General features: G+C 43.8%; 4 non-coding genes across 4 annotated transcripts; 1 reads left to right on the top strand and 3 right to left on the bottom strand.

The window, feature by feature from the left end:
- Positions 1 to 215: 215 nt before the first annotated feature.
- On the bottom strand, positions 216 to 289 carry Trnat-agu (transfer RNA threonine (anticodon AGU)). Its single transcript has one exon. It is a non-coding gene; the product is annotated as a tRNA-Thr (tRNA).
- Positions 290 to 718: 429 nt separating this feature from the next.
- On the top strand, positions 719 to 792 carry Trnat-agu (transfer RNA threonine (anticodon AGU)). Its single transcript has one exon. It is a non-coding gene; the product is annotated as a tRNA-Thr (tRNA).
- A 582-nt stretch (positions 793 to 1,374) lies between these two features.
- Positions 1,375 to 1,448, bottom strand: Trnat-agu (transfer RNA threonine (anticodon AGU)). The gene has a single exon. It is a non-coding gene; the product is annotated as a tRNA-Thr (tRNA).
- A 350-nt stretch (positions 1,449 to 1,798) lies between these two features.
- On the bottom strand, positions 1,799 to 1,880 carry Trnas-uga (transfer RNA serine (anticodon UGA)). The gene has a single exon. It is a non-coding gene; the product is annotated as a tRNA-Ser (tRNA).
- Between the last annotated feature and the right edge of the window lie 17,602 nt (positions 1,881 to 19,482).

Here is a 19,482-nt window from a genome sequence, read left to right as displayed (position 1 = left end):
AATGGAAGTTTTTCGCAATATGCTGTGTAAATATTGCCAGACTCTTGTCGTTTGTCCTACATGAATGAAAATCAAATGGGTTTATGTAATAAGTAAACTACCATATTTTTAATTAAGCATTTGCTACATTTAAAATTCAGTTACGGATCAGCAGTTAAAAAAAAAAACATTTTTCAAAAAGCTTTCTCGTTTCCTCTTGATCATTGAGGAAACGCAGGCTCCGGCGAGATTCGAACTCACGATCTCCTGTTTACTAGACAGGCGCTTTAACCAACTAAGCCACGGCGCCAGATATTTGCAGGGGATGTGGTTACAACGTTTGGTGGTTCTCCATTTACTCAAATCTACTATGGTTCCCCTAGCAACAACAAACTTCCTTGACTTCCTATGATTTATTTGGTAGCTCTTTACTTTACTTAAACAATTGTGGTCATAATGACTTTTTTTTAATGACGCTGTCCCATGCGAAAAGTAAACAAATGTTTGATTCGAAGACATTTTGTAATACTGTAGTCATTGTTTTTCAGATTATAAGTTATTAAATGAAATTGAGATCGTGAAAATAGCCGTGTAACTTCGTCGTTTAAGATATTTTGCCAAGCCGAACTGACGTGTGTGCGATGAAATCGTGAAGATTGTAAATAATGGGGCAATTTCGCTATGAGCTGTGTATCACTAGTTATGGTTTTGTTGTCTATTTTCCACCCGCATGTCAACTGGCGCCGTGGCTTAGTTGGTTAAAGCGCCTGTCTAGTAAACAGGAGATCGTGAGTTCGAATCTCGCCGGAGCCTATCTAATGACGCTCATGTGTGTTCATTAGATCTTGAAACTTTTTTCACTCGTGGGTGGTGTTCCTTGGGAATTCTGCACATTTGGTCGGGGCGGGGGGTGTGAGGTTGTGTACACATTTTTTAACAATTTGCTGGCAATCATTAAACAACGAGCGATAGAAACTAGACTGCAAGACCTGAAGGTAGTTTTTTTGGTTTTTTACATACAGATACAGATAAGGGATGGTGGCGTGGTCCCGATTCTCAACCGATACCGAATCCTGCTCTGTACGAGAGGACTGACTATCCAAGTACATAAATGGAAAAAAATAATAAGCTCTTAACGAGCAGGAATGACGGTTAACTCGTTACGGCAAGAAGAAGAAACAGAAGAAGGGATGGTAATTTCATATCGTTCGTTCACAGTTGAGGGGTGTTTGTATGTTTGAAAGTTTGGTTCAATAGTGTCAGAAAGCTTTTCGAACATGAATTTCCGATATATCTGTTAATAAATATGTTCAAAATATGAATAAAAATCAGCAAATGTCTAGGGGCGCGAGCAAAAAAAACAATCTTTCCATTACTATATTTCTGAGTAACGGTAGGCTCCGGCGAGATTCGAACTCACGATCTCCTGTTTACTAGACAGGCGCTTTAACCAACTAAGCCACGGCGCCAGATGAGTCATGGCGATTCTAGAGCTATTGAAAAACACATTAGGAAACTGAACCTGTACGTTGTTGAGCATACGTCCTAAAGTTGATCTGAAAAATAAAATAAAATAATAAAGCCGGTGTATCGGACAACAGAGCTAAGCATACATTTCATATTTAATGCTTTTAAGATTCTTATTAAAAACTAAACAAATAACTTGTTGCGAAAAGTTAAGTAAGTCTGTTTCTGTTAGTAATCGTAAATATCGTTCGTAAATCATATAAAAAGACCATACTTACTCTAATCTATTTCCTTGATTGCATAACATAGGTGTCTTTTTTCCAGGTTGTGGAGTGACAAAAAAAGATCGATTCGCTGTAGACAGGATTCGAACCTGTGCGGGTAGAACCCAATGGATTTCAAGTCCATCTCCTTAACCGCTCGGACACCACAGCAGATGCGTTTGAGGGTTCCAGATGCCGTACAGTTGTTATAGCCTCGAAAGTGGGTTCAGCATAGTTGAATCAATAGCTTACTCTGTTCGATTGCGATGTTAAAATCATGGACTTTTGTGGATGAAGAGCGCGTAGAGTAGTAGAAAGATAATTTCAAATCAGTTTCATGGTATAACATCTCCTGCATTCCAATGAGAACTCTACCCGATAAATCGTGCGCTCTTTAGCGCGCCCATGTTTAGCGCTACATCTTGCTTTATCTCTAAACAGGAACGCCGGTTAGCTGCCCCTGTATAGACGTTAGAAGCGTGTATGGAACGTGTGTCGTCGTTAAAATACCGGGAAAAAAGGTCGCCCAAACACACCGCGGACAAACATTGTACGATTGTAAACCGATAGGGTTTTCCCTGAATGGTGGCAGCCCGTTGAAGGGGGAGACAGTTTATCATTTTTCATTTGCTTCTAATTGATCGAGTACGATCTGAAAGACGAGGGATGATAACGCGTGCGCCTGTTTTAGGCTGACTTGTGTATTGGGCATTTCCAGTGGAATTTTAATCATTTAAGAGCCCAGAGGTGGAACGGTTTGCCTTTAGGGTATCTGTCCAATCGATTACTTTCTGATAGAGCAACTATGCCTGGGGCTTTTTTAATCGACTAATCGGATGCCATAGATCAAATCTTCAGAATTGATGAATGTTAGAGACAATTATTTGATTTAATATCTTCTATCAATCGATAAAGAATTTATTGGAAAAGATTAAATTTGTTTAAAGATATTAATCAATTCTTCATCGCATTAACATTTAAGGAACCACTTTTCACACTTCAAATGAATGTTTGTTTTCGCAATTAAACGTGCGTTTCTACTCTAGCCAGAGGTATTTCAATTGTAAATAATCTTTTATGGTGTTGGGTTGATCCTATTCCTTGTATTTTCTTGGTATTATTAAACAACTTATGTTGAGCGCTTCCACAACACTATATCGAACACGCTCTCTCCGTCTTATGTGTTCGCTTCCTGCGCCCCAACATAGACTTGGGTCTCCGGTTGGAGAAGATTTTTATGGCCCCCATAAACATAACCAACAACTGCAGACAATATACGGTTCAAACCATCACCTCAACGGAGTCACCTCCCTCTTCCAGGGCACTGACATAAATTGTCGATGAGCAACATCATATGAAACTGACGCACACATACACACACACACACACCTAGCGATGTAAACGAACACAATGACAAGAAGATTAATGCTTCCTGGTAGCCTCTGCCTGTACCGTGGGGTAATAGGTTGAAAAATGGTCGAGTGCTTACTGTTCGCGTTGTAACAGTTTTGTTTTCGATGCGGGGTCCAGCTTCGACCCGAAAATGTCTCCAAGAGGTCACCAGAAAGGGACCGGGAAGGAAATATTATAAAACGGTTTCGTACGTTTGCACCGCTTCGAAGGTGTGGTGATCTCATTAATTCCCAATTGAACGGTTTCCCTTTGCTTCGGAACAATACTGTGATGTCGAAACCGTTTCGTGTTTTAGTACCCTGTATGCAATTTGCATTCCCCCGCGGGAACGGGGAAATAGAACCTTTCGTCGATGAAATCGACTGACTGACGGAAGGAGGCAGCGATAGACACTTCCGGTTCGGTTGTCGCTTGGAATCCACCGTTTGGATCGATTCCGTTCCTTCCCACATGGACACATGTCTTCCGGAGAGTCCCGTTCGTTTTTGGCTTGCTCTGCCCCTCGCAGTCGTTGAATTGAATGAAATGTTGAACCAAACACCAGGTCAATGTTGAGGATTCCTTAAAATTTTTATTTTAAAACACTTCACCTTTGTTTCCCATTTCCACTGGCGGGGAAAGGCGACCGGAAGCGCAACAACCTCCCTTGCTTCGAATGAGTCTCTCCGAACGGGAACTCGGATCGATGTATTTCTGCCATCGCTATAGGGGAAAGAAAACCTCTGGGAAAAAAAGCTAACAGGGATACGCGTTTCCCCCTCCTTTGGGATGACCTTTTATTGGGAGCAAGGGCGAGGAAAATTATACGAAGATAAAACAATTTCTTTGTCAGCTTTCTTTTACCTCATCCGGCGCCCACTGTTACGACCCCGCATTTTGTTTGTTTCTCGATTGGCTGACATTTGCTTGACATTTTCTGTCCGCTTCTGGATCATTATTTGGTTTAGAGAGGAGTTGAAGGTTATACAGTCGATTGATTTGTTTAAACAAGATTTCTCACTTTTTAATGTTATCTTGGTTTTGTTAAGATATTTTGCTTGCTAGATAATTCTGGCACACAATGTTTCGATTCTTTTCGATGCTATATCTGTGTCCCCATTTTAGCTTACCTTCGCCATTCATCTATTGTGACGCATCATTTGTTGCGGAATGTGCACACTCTACTGATTTATTTTGACTTCACTCATTTAGCTTCTTTGCGTTTAATCAAAAACATGCATCCCAGTGTAAACGTCATTAATATCGCTAGCAAGAGAAAACGCTGAAATCGGTGCGAGCGCAAAACTTTCTGCCCCCTTGATAAATTGTTCCGACTGTTTACCATTGTTTTACCACCATTTTACCCACCATTCGCCCAGTGCCAGTGAAAGATGGAGGTGGAATAATTTATTCCCTGTCATTTCTATTCACAGCTGCGTGTGTTTGTGCGCTATCGATTCGATTCTGCTTCCAACAAGTCGCCATTTTCGTTCATTTTCATCGTGGGTCCTTTTGGGTGCTTCTTCTCAAACATATCTTGGTTTGTGGAATGGAGAGGGAGAGATGTGGGTTGATAAAAGAAAAGCCACTTCATGGGTGGAATAATTTGATAATAAGCTTTCCCTATCCTAATTCGATTCTGTTTGTTAGTACTTGAAAAACGAACATTGGAAAATAGTATTATTAATATGAGAATGAAATGTGTCCTTATTTAAAATAGTAGGCGTAGACCTTAAAAGAGCTGTCTTGCCCTCAAACGCATGTTTGTTTTCCATCTCATTGATTAAAGTACCCTGCCTAGGTGTAGCCCGTGTGGGAAGGTATATCATCCCACAGACCGGTGACGATGATTTAGTTGATAACATGTTTGCGAAAATAATGAAACTTTCCTAACTAACTCTTCCACCTCTTCCGTTCGTAGGAGTTATGCGACCCCATGCGGAACGCAGTAAGGGTTCTCCTATTTTATTCCAACAACCACGGCCTAGCACAAAGGCAAGGAATATGGCACAAACACCACACAGGGGCCAACATCATCGGGAGCAAACTGCCGAAACCGCCGCCACCCTATGCATGCATCTCCGATTATGACGACGCAACACAGAATACCACTGCTGATGCTGTTGATGATGATGATGATGATGATGATTACGCTGGGCGGTGGAGGGTGTCGAAAGGCGCATAAACGCGGGGCTGGTGTGTAGGTGTGTGTGTGGGTGTGCCATTACGAGGCAAATGGAAAACTTCGTGTAACAACAAGTTCTTCCGACGCCACCGGCGTTAAGCTGTGTGTACGGCGGAATGGCGACTGTTCTATGGACAAAGATTACGGGTGGTACACTACAGTACGATTCGGTATTTGACAGCACTCAATCTATTGTATCAGAATTTTCGCAGGTTTCCATAAGATATTTAGTCGAAAGTGGAACAAGCCGCACACGTAGTTTATGCCTGAAAGTTGGCGTTTTTAAATGCGAATATTCATAATTGTATTACACTACAATCCTCTATGTGGGCTGTAACTGTGAAAACAGGATGTAAAAACAGTTGCGGACGGAAATCGGAAGCGTATGGCCGAGGGCGTGGAGGTGATTTAAACTCTTGGCAACGAGAGTGACGGCGACATCGACTCTACTACGCCGTTGACAACAGCGCACCGAAGACGGCAAAGCCCCGAGAGTCTAGCGAACGGCCAGCACATGAAACATTGGATGTGGATGCGTTGGTGTGAGCGAGGCGAGCTGCTCGCACATTGAGCAAAGGCCCGGAAAATGGGGGAAAAGAAACCACTTGTACAGAGAGACACACAGGCAAAGTCAATCTCGGGGAGATATCTTTTATTTCCCTTTTCCGTTCCGTCCGGAAAACTCGTCCGGCCCACCTCCCCCCTTTTCCGGGTCCCCAATTTGGGGCCGTCGAAGTAATCACTAACTACCCATCGTGATGATGTGTGAGTCCTTCTGGGACGCCGACGAGATGCTCCTGGCAGGGATTCGGCCGAGCACGAGATTAGGACAAGAAGGAAGAATAAAAGGGGGCTTTCGGACTGTTGCTTTACTGTTTGCTAAAGGGCGGGCATTGTTGGTATCGGAATTGATAGGAATTACATCGATTATTTTCTCATACGAAGCTACGTTGTATTTTGTACAAGGCATATTTGTTGGTTAGTTAAACAAATCTTTTGATAGTTGCAAATGTTTTGAGCAATAATTCTTTTATTTTGTTTAGAGTCTTCGCTGTATCTATTTAATGCGGATTTCATTTATTGAGACTCTTTGGTGAAGATATAAATTCATTACAGTTTTTGCACACTTATCTAATTGAAATTAGCTGCAAAATTTGCTTTCATTCTTTATTCACAGTACTTAAATTCATAGAACCGTTTCAGAAGTTTATTGACTTTTCGACATTTAACGAAATTCTCTTGTGTTTCTTCTAGCATGTTGCAGAAGGAATAATCCGTGGAAATCATCAGTGGAGTGGTAGTAACTAGAATGTCTGATGGAAAATGAAAAAGTTACTGTTCTTTCGAGAGCATTCGGTTTTCGCTGAATTTGACAAACCACTTTACGATTCGTTGGCTTTTCACAGCTTAAAGATTCTGATAAAACGCTCCTCTACTTGTCGTCGACTATAGATAAGTGTTTCTTAAAAATGTTTTCGTTGAGGTTCAATTCCTCCGACTTCGGCCTACCAAAAACCTGTCACACATCCAAACCAATTACAAAAATGGTTTTACCCACTCCCTTTGCAACAGTCGGATAATGATGAAATAGATGAACCAGACCGGAAATCAAATTGGAAAAACGTCTCCCGCGGTTTGTGGTGAGTGGAGACTAGATTTGTCGATGGCGGCCCAATGTTGGCCAATTTTAAAACGCAGAAACGGATTGCAGAAAATTGGCAGCGAATCTGCCACGGCCGTTTTTGCGGTCGTGTATCGATGGCGACGAGAAGTGTGAAGAAATTATGATCCGCTTTCTGGCAACGGTTCGTGTGTGAAAAAGCCTGTAGAGTTTTAAAGGAAGCGCGGAATTTGGCACACTCTGAGGAGCATAATTTTCGGGACTATGTCTGTTCGGCGGGTCGTAAAATAGCAATTGTGCAGGATGGGTTGGGCAAAAGAGTTAGTTAAACTATCCTACTATAAGCGACACTGCACATTCGTAATTGCATTCTCCACCAAAACAACCCAGACAGATTTATCCCACATGTTCGGAAGGGGGAAAATTCGAAACGGGAAAACGAAAGACATCCAAGTCCCTCGCTCAGTACGATGCAAAATTATGTTATTTGTTCCTGCTGCTTCGTCCTGCTGTTGCTTCCTTTGTCCTTTTCCTTTCCTTTAATATAAAGATATTTCTTTCTTTTTACCCTACGTTATGCTTCTTGCTTCACTTCCCCAGTCCGCCGTCGCGTTAAATCTGCATGTTATGTTCGATGTAAAAAACGCAACTCGGCTAGAAAATTCACACAAAACAAACCCCGTCTGAAGTTGTGCTGCAAATGGAGATGCTTACGCGATTGGTTTGGGTTTGGTGGTAGAAGCCGAGAAGGCGAAAAACTCTGCCCAGTTGTGTGACTCTACGACTGGGAGTCGCTGGGAAATAATCCAAGTTTGTCGACAACCACCACCCGAGCTGCTGTTTCCCGAGAGAGGAGTGAGGGTAGAGAGTGGATCTTTTTCACCCTTAATTCCACTCGACCCGAAGGGGATAGAGGAAACACACAAAAAATCAATGAACCATCCGAGAAAAATGGGAAACCGGTGGTTGAAACATTGTGAATGAACGAATGAGTTTTCGGGTTGGTGCAGAACGTCCTTACAGTTTATGCTGATGTCGGGGGTTGGTAGGATGCAGAAGGAAGGTATCCTGCACAGGAAAACACAATCTTTGCTATATCGCAGATAAAAGGTTTTCCCCGTTTCTTTTGCACGCCATTGTGCCTTTTCTCATGAACCAAGAACAATAACAGAAATATTTGATTGACTTTCGTTTGAATTGTTTGTTCCGCTATAAGAATTTTATTTCTTCTTCTGCAATTTTCCATCAACTTTATAAGATCCAGTAAACGAAAAGGCTCCAAGAGGTATCATACTTCTTTATCTAATAACAGCACACTTTGGGTTTTCTTTTCGTAATTCAATTTACTAATTGTTTCCTAATAAACCATCATAAACTTTTGGAATTTGATCAGCAGCGAACCTTCTGCTAGTTGCTTCGCGCAATAAAACCTACATCTGTGCGCGTTCCGCTGCTGCAAAATAACGTGACGAAATTGCGAATTCCGCTGGGCGGCATTTGCGGGAATCAGAAACAAATTCCCTGCCTCGCGTGTAACACGGGAAAAGGTTCGGATTTCCGGACGAAAGCAGAAACCTTCTGCACAAAGACGATGGTATCATCATTCTCGGTAACATTTGCCTAATGACGCTTCCCAGCCAGTGGTCATGATAATGATGGTAATAATGGCAATAATAATAATAATAATAATGATGATGATAACAAATTCACTCTTCCCGGAACGACTCCAACGCTCTCCAAGCCGAATTTGATCCGTGTTGAGCCGGCCGACTTCCGGATTTTTCACGTTTTCGGTTACGGTTGACCTAATCCGATGTGTCCCTTCGGCTTGGTCGACACCATTTTCCTTCCCTTTTCACTTCCTTGCGAGGATTCAATTCCTCCAAAACGGTGAACGCGGAGGTTCCCTTTGCCTCCCATTCGACTAATATTAATCTGTTCCTTCCGGTCAACTAAAATTCACTAACGAAAAATGATGATTTTTTTGCGGAAAACACATCGGAACGGGGTGGAGATCATCGCCGACAGAATGTAAAAAAGGAATTGCAGAAAAAGGACGGACGTTTCATCAAGGAACAGAAATCCTAAACGCCTCACTTTCGCGTCCGTCGCCCCTTTTCCACCAAGTTCGCGTTAAATATTCCGTGGAAATATTTCGGCTGAAACATTCGGAACAAAGAAAACTCGTCGGTTGGTGCGGACGCCGGTAGAGGATGGTGGAAAGGCGAAGCAAAAGACCCCGAAGGAAAAGGCGTACTTCGGTTGGTGTAAATTACGTAACCGAGGGAATGCAAAAAAGAAAAACAGAAAAAAAATAAATGAGAGAATCCACGATCGTCGAGAATTTCCCCTCGTTTTCCGCGAACAAGCGGCTCGGGAAAACCCGGAAAGCGACATCAAATGGACAGCGTGAAGGCCCCGGAATATCCGGCGGCGTAATCGAGAAGCATAATTTAATAATTTTCCCTCCAAATTCAACTTCTGCTGTCAATATTTATTACTTTCGCCGGATGCGAAACAAAAGTGAAAAGGTAGTAACATATTTTTTCTCCAATGCACAGGCCTTTGGCTAGATCCTAAGAACGTTTAGTATTTCTTTCGGGTTTTCTTTTCGTCAAGTGCGCCAAGTCAGATCCCAAAGGTCGTCACTTCCGGCGGTTAAATGTGTTGCAAGGATTTCAACCGATGCCGACACACGCTCTGATGGAGATTAATCTCTTTCTAATGCAATTAAAAAAGCGGACAAAGTGAAACGGGACTGCTTCCGGTGGGTGAATTTTATCGCCGAGAAGAAGTGCCTTAAATCGATTTTGCCTCTTACGCATCGGTTTCTGAAAGGGTTGATCCATTTTTGCGTTTCTGCTGCCCTTTATTCATTGCTTGTCGTCTTCGTTTTTTGCTGCTTTCCCCCATTTTTTGATAGCTTTCTTCAGCAATCCAATCTGTTTCATCGTCTTCCGTCCACAATATTTCATCGTTCGCCGTTGCTCTATCAACGAAAAAGCGTAGGAATACGTTCTAAGTAATTCCCGGCGGCATTTTCCGCCGACGGACCAGTTGGAAGTCGGATGAATAAGCTTCTTTTCTATCCGACAGCAATGGAATGAGTGAGGATGTTAATGCGTGATAATGATACTAGCAGTGAGCTTAGATGAAAATGCTACCACAATGAAGCTATCGGGAAAACTTTTTGAAGTACGAGTTGTCAAAGGTGTTTTTCCATGGGTTTTGTTTTCTCTTTCATAATGTGTTAATCGCGTTTTCAAATAGATCTATGATTGAAGAAACAAAGCAGAGGGCAAGCGCGAACTGTAAAAAATTACATGTTTATTTTTACAACAACTCGATAAACAAAAAGACAAGGGGTCCATTGCGGGAGCATGAAACGTGATAGACAAATGTAAGTATGCTTCTTGCTTCCCCCAAACAGTGAGCCATATGTTCAGCATGCGAACATGAATAGAACAAACCAACGGGATACAGACCGTAGCAAAGAACGTGGCAGGGAGACAATCGGTGGTATGAGTGTGCATGTAGTTCAAAGATAAATGATGAACCTTTTCCTGATAAATTTTCCACTGTCCGTGCGGCTGATGGTGCTGATTTTCTCTTAAAGAAATAAATGAAACAAGTGTATAACAAGAAGTATAGTGAAGAAATCTATAGATGGTCTTGTTTCAAGTATTCAAAATATAATCTAACACAATTCTTCAACCAAGAACAGAAGAACAGAGAGTGAACGTTAGGATGGACAAAAGTGTGCAAACTTTTACGAGCAAATTCGTGTTTGATTCGATGCTTGTTTTCCCATTGCTATTGACTGTTGAATGTATTCAATAATATAAATTTAAAAAGATGCATGTTATGTTATGTTAAAACTTTTCCTTTCTTTTTAAATATTGGACTGAAAAACATAACTTTTTAAATATGCAATTCAACTTTTCTTTATGTAATTCACTGTCCTTCAATTAACAATTCTATTTCTTCATTTTTTCAAATCCAGTTTTTGCTTTTTTCCATGCACAACTTCTCGAGGCTTTAGGTAATCTCCCAAGTAATCACCAACGGTTCGTGAGATGAGCTAAGTGAGCCCACCGACGTTCGAGTGAGCAAACCAGCGATGCTGCCTTTCGGTTAGGTCAGGGGAAATAACGGAAGGGAACAAGTTGCTGTCCCTGCACCCTTTCTTATGCCTCCTTTCCCAACGAACAGCCGATGGAACGTGCTCATTTGCTCTCGTTTCGTGGTGTGTCTTTTGGTCGTTTGCCTTCTCAGCTTGTTGAGGCAAACAGAGAAGTATTTCCGGCAAACCCGGTGAGACGATGTTCTCGCAACTGGTGATCAGAGTGAGATGAGGACGCATTTTCTGGATACACGCGATGGATGCTGCGACCGGATGGGAGTCGTGTCCGCGGCGGTGCCGGTGGCTGCTTGTTTGCATGTCTATGTGTGTGTGTGTGCACCTCATAAAATATAATCTTGTTTGGAATATCAAATGGTCTGCGGTGTGTTGTGTGTAGTGTTCGCTGCGTGTCGTTACGTTTACGCTTCACACAGCGCTACATGTTTTTCGGGATTGCCTCAGTTCTCGGGCTTGCTTTTGCGCTCGAAAGGTATTATATGTTGCCGGATTCGATGCTGCTGAAGTAGGTGGAACATGTCGTTCTCCCTTGCACCTCGCCTCGCCGTTTAACTACGCAGTTTATGTTGGAGGTCCTGCCGGGAATGATGATCAGAAAGAAGATGTCGATTCTTTTCCGCTCCCTCTATCGAAGGGGTAATTTTGGAGGGTCTTCTCGGTTCTTTTCAGAAGTGTTTCTATTTTTTGGAGTCATGAAGGAAGTAGTAGCACGGTAGCTGCACAATGTTGTTAATGTTATATTCATTATGAGTTGAGTTTAAAATGTTTTGCTAATACCATTGTGTAGGTTCTGTTTCGACAACGGTTTTACTCGTTGTTATTATTTGGAAATCTTAAACGTTTTGAGTGTTATTAAAAAAGGAGAAAAATTAACTGCCAATCTGTTAGTTTATCAATTGTGAAACGGCTTTTCGCTGAAAACTTCCTGCCTCCAAGCCAAAAATAAAGTAAAGCAAGTGAAACAAAACGTGGCTTTCCACAATCCAATCGAATGTAATTGAAATTAAAATTAGCTCACCACAATCTGTCACTGTTGCGTTCCTCGTCACGCGTGACTTTTCGGCGCTTGCCGTTTTAATGGAAGATAATTTTATTCATTGCAGAGATTCGCCAGTTTGCTTCCTTTTTTTTTTTCTTCTAATGGATTTCCCTTTTCACCTCGGAAAAGAAGCCAGCGCGCGTTTTCTCCCACGGCACCAATTTGACTTTTGGTTTATTCACATTGGCCTTCCCTGGTTTGTTCCCCTTCGGCGTTCTTCTCCGCACCTCCGCATTATCGTTCCTTTGTGCATTTATCTCGCTCTCCCCGCGCTAATCGCTCGGTGGAAGTGATCAAAATGCGCGCCCCGCGATCGTAAAGAAAAAAACATATATCCCACCAAGCAAGGAGCAAACCGATTGACACGTTCGAGCATAAAGTTCTCCGATCTCACCGACGACGACATGCCCCGATCCACACGATTCTCACTCACGCTCGCAGTCCTGCTTTTTTTAATGCTTGCTTTCGGCTAACTTTTTTCATCAGTTGGAGTTTTTTGTTCCTGCCCTTTCTTTTTTTTTTCATCTGCCCATCATCCCGCGTGAAGCGATGGATTACAGCGCTGGATCAGATGAAAAGGGGACGACGGTTCATGGACGGAAGAGATGGACAAATATTTTATTACCCTCTCGTCTTTTTTTCTAAACAGATTTATCATGCCAACGGTGGGCACCGGGAGCTTGGTTTGTGGAAAGGAGAGCAGGAAGGGTCAACATAAACTCACCGTCGTTTACGATCGCCAGCATCAACTCCCCGCATTGGCACTGTTTTTTTTTTCTCTATCGGACTTGTGGTTGCTAGGGTTTCGCTGCGACGTGACGAGTGTTTGACATGCGTTTTCCCACTGTAACAACTATTTTTCCACCTCTAATGCGTTGATTTTTTTATTCGGTTTATTTTCCTTTTGCTTTCCTTTTTTTCCGGAAGAGTCACTAAGTACATCGAAAAACGTAAAAATAGGGGAATTATTTTGTTCCAAAGGAAGACACACTGTGTGCGGCTCTTGGGTGGGGAGAAATATGTGGAAAACTCCCAATACACCCAACACCCCCAAAACGCTGGTATCGTTTTCCCCGGTTTCCTCTCTCGCTCTGCCACATTATGTTGTCCGACGATTAGAAACCAATTCGGGAAGTGATGAAGTTTCGGTACTGCTACCGAATCGAACTCACAACTCGATAGCGGGCGAGTGTGGAAGAAAATAGAAACATTCTACGACGAGAACGGTCTGGTGCTGTCCGTTTTTCTTTCAACTTTCAAACGTCCCGTCACGACGCATACGACACGACGCATGTTCTGTGACACAAGATTTTTTTTCACTCCACTCCGAACTCAATTTCGATTGCAAAGTAGCTGTTTACTTACTTCACTGCTTCTTTTACGTCGCGAAGTAATGCTATTTGTCGAATGTTATTTCCGATTCCCAGTTCGGGTGATTATTTTTAACTTCCATAATACACAGAAGTGCGTCATCGGCAAACGCAAATCGAGTCGAGATAAAACGGCACATCGGTTTGCGTGCCACAAGTCACGCTGGAACGCGAGTGCGCTGGAGTGAATAATGTTTCACCGAATGTCGACGCTTATTTGCGCTGAACTTATTAGTCGGTTATATTAAGGATATTTTCCTAAAACGTGCCTGTACTCTAGAAGGTAAAATGGACTAATTTTCATCCCGTAACAAACCGCGTCTGGGTGGAAAAGTTGATGGGGGAAATAAATCATCTCAGCGCACGAAATACCGTCCGATACCTTTTCCATCGAAGGAGGCCGCGCATCATAATTGGTTTCATTTGTGGAGCAAAAGTCGATCGGATCTTTTTGCTGCGCTCCCCGCGTCCCCCTCTCTGGAGCCGGTTAACACCCCCACCCCCCCATCCAGATGCCCAACCGTTACGACGACCGGAGTCGGCATCTCTAGTGGATCGAGTTGAGCGTATCAATTCGGTTCATTAAATATTTACACATGACGCACCGTCTGTGGCGGGCGGAAGGCCGGGTGCGGTGTCAAGAGGGCTTGCCAACAAGGGTGCTTTGTGCGGGAAGGGGAAAGTGGAAACGGCCGAAGGTTGTGGGGGGACAATTTTCGGAAGTTGTAAATGCTAAAAGCGAAGCGGCCAAACCGTTTTGTTTGTGGTAGAAGAGTTCCCTCTTGGGTTGTGTGTGTGTGCGTGCTTTGCAGTGGTATCTGTACGGTTCGGTGAGGCTGTATGCGTGAGTGGTCTCTTTGTGAGAGACCCGGCGGATTCGGTGGACGGCACATGCGCGCGCCTTCGATGATTTTCTCGCCCGTCCGCGACCGACATCCGAGAAGATCTCGCATCAAAGCCAGCTAGTCGGGAAAACGAAACGGCGACGCGCTCTGCTGCACGGCCATCTGTTCATGGGGGCCTGCATACTTTCTCCCTTCGTCGTGCGGCCTACCCTACCACCCGCACCACGGGGCGGGTGGTTCCCGTTCGATTGACCGTTGGGTTAAATGATATAATAATGTTCGGTAATGCTTATCGCGTGCTCCGGGAAAGCCCGTGCCGTTTTTGTCCCAAGCGCTCGACTCGGGAGGAGATTGAATTTACGGGGCGGGAAGGACGGGGTTCTGGAAAACCCAAGGTAAGGCGAGGGAGTTGGATTTTTGCGGCGGCCAGGACAGTTTGTTGTCCCGAAAATCCCTAGCGTCCTGTTTGGTCTGGTTTGGTTTTTGGTCTGTTGATTGTGTGACTGTGCTTTCTCTCCGTTACACTCTTCACCGGCCATTGGGTGCCGGAAGGGGGTGGGAGTAACGAGGAGGGATGGGATGAGTCTATTCATCCACAGATAACTTCCGTACGCGGCGGCGGATTATAAGCCGACGTGAGAAAAGTCCGCGAAACCCGCGACCGACGAGCGTCGCATTCCACCGTTTCGATTTGTGACCGAAGTGTGAGAAGGAGAGAGAGGGAGAACGTTTTCCTCCCAGGGAAGGGGGTGTGATGTTGGGAAGGGAAACGATCGGAACGATTTGAACGCGTCCAACCGTCATGATGATGGGACGAATGAGGGATGCCGTGTCTGCCCGGCGCGACAATCAATTCAATTCTGGCTCGTCGGGGCGTGCAGATGCTTTTTGCCGTCGGACTTTTCTTCTTCCCTTCACCCCCCGGCCATTTCGAGGTGGTGGTGGAGGGGGGTTTGATGCAGTTTTGCGCGAGAAGAAGTCAGGAGAAAGTGAACGAGTGTTGTTGTTGGCTGCTGCACCATCCGTTTGCAGCTTTTTTAGCAGCGATGCTCGAGTTAGGATGCTGAGGCGAGCAATCACGTTTATTTGCCTTCCCTTTTTTTTGCAAACCGTCGCATTTGAGAACTCGTTTCCTTGTTTTTTTTCTATTTCTTATTTGTTTTCCACCCAAACCAAAGAAAAAAGTTACGCAAACTATGCTCCAAAGAAATAGCAGCTCTCCCAGCGCCGCGCGATTCAATATATCCGTCGTGTCTTTTTCATCCATTCTTTCCTTTCCTTTTTTTCCCCCTGCGGGAAGCATTCTCAATTTTTCCTCCACCATTTTCCCCCACCTCACGGCGATGTGTCACCATCTGACAAACACCGCTGACAGACGTGTTTAAATCATGGCCGGCCAGCAACGTCACCCGGCGGCACACGACACTCTCTCTCACGGCTGACAAATGAAAACACTAAACGGGTGACAAATGTGCGGGCACCTTCCGTTTTCCCTTTCGCAGATGGAAGCAGGTTCTTTTCAATACGGATTCCACTCACAGTGTGCTCCCTTCGAGCGGATTGGGAATGTATCTTCCGAGAAGCGAATCACTCAAACACATGTCGAGTTTAAAATAATTATTAAATGCTACGTAAATTACTTGATTGTAAGGGCAAGATTAATGACAAATGTGGTTAATGTACATCATCCTCTTCAGCGTGTGTGGCATTTTATCCGTATATGTTTTCATTATCCCATTCGGCTCATTCATCTCACACTCATCGTTTCACTCACGCTTTTCTCATTTGTTCAGTGTCGGTGTGATTGAATGTCGCATTAATTGTATTATTAGAAGTAGCCACACCATCACCACCATCACCATCATCGCCAAGCTCTGATAATGCACAGTCGGCCTTCTATACTTCCGAAGCATTCAAATTAATTTTACCCTCGATTACTCCCGCTCTCTCAAGGCAGGGGACTCGGGAAAATCCCTCGCAAATTCGCAGCCACTAACTTGGGACGAGATTTGCCAAAATGTCAACAACTGTCCTCCGTGTGTGTGTTTGTGTGCCCGTCCTTTGGCAGCGTAATAGGGTGAAACGTCGGTTGAATTTTCTTTGTGCAATCTGTTGGCCCCCTTTCCGGTTCACATCGCACACACTCCCGGCCCATTTATTGTGTTACGCGAAAATGCGCCTACGAGAAGGACGTTGCGCTGTTGTGACGCTTCCCGCAAGGGGGACGGAGTTTTCCCACCCTTCGATAGCGATGATAAACTCGAAGGCGCTGCAGCGGAGATAGCAGAAAGAAGATTAGATAGTTAGTGTAATTGCGTACTGGTTGCCTTTCGCTTTTCCCTCGTTCAACAACTCAACAGGCAGCGCCTTGCTTATGTGGATTTTATGTATCACTTTTGTTTTAATCATCGCTTTCCTTGTTTGGTTTGTTTTCGTGGCAGTCCTTGGAGGGTGTTTCATGTTTGCATGTATCGTTAGTAGTTGATATGCCTTTAACAAGCTGGTTTTCCAGTGCTTGATTACCGGCCAGAATATTTATTTATTCTGGTAGACCAAGTGTGTTTAGTTTGATTCAATTATCTTCTTAGAAGAGTCCATTTTAATTATCTTCTTTAAAACATAATCCTGTGTAAATCAATTCGTAACTTTAGTTTTTTGTTATTGTGAGCTACTTAGGCGTTTTTTTATATTTATCAAAACTATCTCTTTGCCTTCGTTAAGATTTTGTTCAAGCAAACATTTGTTTTACTGTTTTAGCTGTTGTTTGAAGATGAATTATTTATTTATTCTACAAGACTAATTTGGTTTGTAATCTTACGTGAGTTTCTTTTTATTGTGACCTTTAAATTTGTTTGATTTTGTTTTATTTGTTTATTTATATTGCTTTTTTATCACCTTTTCTTCTTTAGTAATATCGCGATTGTGACATGTTTGTTGCTTTATTTATTCTTTATGCTTGTCTAAGCCTATACACTTATCCTTGACAATGCTCCATTGATTTTCTTTAAACTTTATATTTACCCTTTCAAATTACTTCATCGTTTCAAAGGGTATCATTTTTGACTCCACCATGGCACATTTTTCCGACCGGCTCAGGTGTGTGGAGAGTACATCTATAATGCTACCGACGCCCGTGAAGGGTCATAGACGAGAGCTACACCCTGCCGAAATATCTTGACGTTTTCGGAAATGGAGTCGTCCTGTCGTAGGTAAGGTACGCTCTCGAAATAGAACTCGTTGGGTGCTGCGTGGGAAATGTGTAGTTCCGGGAGGGAAAAATCAAAATATGTTTGCCCAACGCTCCGAGTAGCTTCGGTGCGCCGGGTGTTTGTGGTCCTTGGATCCCGCCCCTCTTTTGGCCTTCGGTTCCGTGACTGGCGTGGAAGGTGAAATGATGATGGCGTACCAGCTGCACGGAAAGCGCTTCCCATCGGCAACGAATGGCAGTAACGAATGTGGCCTCGGGCACGGAGAAGAAGGACGATCCACTGGCTAGGATTTTCCATCACACACGCACATCATCGTTCTCGTTCACTCGAAGAGCCGACGACGACGGTGAAGGGACGGGGGGACCTGCTGGAAATTAGATTTTCCAAATGGCACTTTTTGGACAGTTTAGCAAAATATTTACATTTCCTGGGGTTCAGGAGGGGTCCGTTCAGAAGCGACGACCAGTATTTGGTTCTTCTACCTTCGTGACGAGTAGAAGCGAAGGTGGACTCTTGAGCCTGAAATGCTCTAAATTTGTGAACACCGAACCATTCCGTGAGCTACCTTCTACTGCAATCTGGTTAGTATATTGTGGCTGGCGACTCTTGGGCACTTTGGTCAGTAGAGAAAAGGGAAGGCGATCCACACGCAAATTGTCTGCACTCGCCTCAAATCTGGAATTACCTGAGACATTACAATCGATATTCGGAATTTGGAGAGGGTCATAGACAAACCAGAGTTCGACTCCTGGATGGCATTTTGCCAAAGCTTTCTCCGGCCTACGGGACGAATGGTGGTTTGGTGCAATGGACGGACATCAACCACATCGAACGTTTGGGTTGATTTTCTGGATTAAACATTTTATTGATACGACTGCAGATACTGCGAGGTTAACTGCGACAGAATCCAGTTTCACTATCAGTTTTTGGAACGACATACAACCACGCTTGTTTAACGATGGTTGTTGGCATAGTAAAAGAACTCAACGGGAAAATCACAACAACATTAGTTTCACATCCACTTTCACCCCAAACATGGTGTTCGGGACGGGAAAATTCAGCAGACGAAATAGGTGAACTCCACCGGCAAATCGGCTGTGGATCTTTAACGGACGGGAAAAACAACCGCTCCGCTTCCCCAAACCCCCCACCCAAACTTCCAGCAAACATCATCCGACAGCGAAATCGACACGATAAGTCTCCGTAATTAATCAAGTGTCAACTATGTGCCTTGTTCGCTCCTGGAAAGTGGAAGCGAACGCGCGGGTGGGAAAAGCACCAAAGATGGGTGGGTGGTACCGGCTGCGTACGGACAAGCAGCACGTACACCACCACCTCTCCGGGGATGGGGGGAGAGATCGGTCGGGAAAGCTTTACGTCATAAATCATCAACTCCGGTCGGGGTTCGGTGGTCGGTCGAGGTGAAGCTGAGAGAGAGCCGACTCAGTCCGTAGCATTATGGTTGGCGTTTCTGTTTTGCGCTATTTTCCGATAGGTGAGGGCTGGAAGGAGGATATTGTGTGGGCCGGGAAATACTGACGGTTGCGTGTGTTCGTGTGTCAGCCGGGACAAATGAGAGTGTTGCCGTTGTCGAGCTTGAGTGGATTGCGACGCGGAACGGCGTGGAACTATCTTGAAGTAACATTCTGGAGGCATTTTTCCAGCACTGAGCTCGTTATTTCATGCATACAATTTCCCATTTTCCAAAGATACTTTTGGTTATTTTCATAAAAAAATAATGAACAAACTTATCGATGGAGACGCCTGGTGGTTTATAAATTAATTGCTCTTCAGTTTAAATAGGTCACAAATTTGGGGTTTCCTCCAAAATACTTTAACGTTTAGTATATTGATAGTAGGTAAAGCTTTCTACCACCATAATAAAGTAGCACAAAATTGGCTCGTTGTAGTTTTTGTTTCCGTGGGAGTAAGGGTATATTCACAAAATACCATTTTCTCTCGACCTTTTCC

The sequence above is a fragment of the Anopheles coustani genome, chromosome 3 (genome assembly GCF_943734705.1).
Source record: "Anopheles coustani chromosome 3, idAnoCousDA_361_x.2, whole genome shotgun sequence".
Taxonomy (NCBI): Eukaryota; Metazoa; Arthropoda; class Insecta; order Diptera; family Culicidae; genus Anopheles; species Anopheles coustani.
This window is presented reverse-complemented; position numbering and strand designations above follow the sequence as displayed.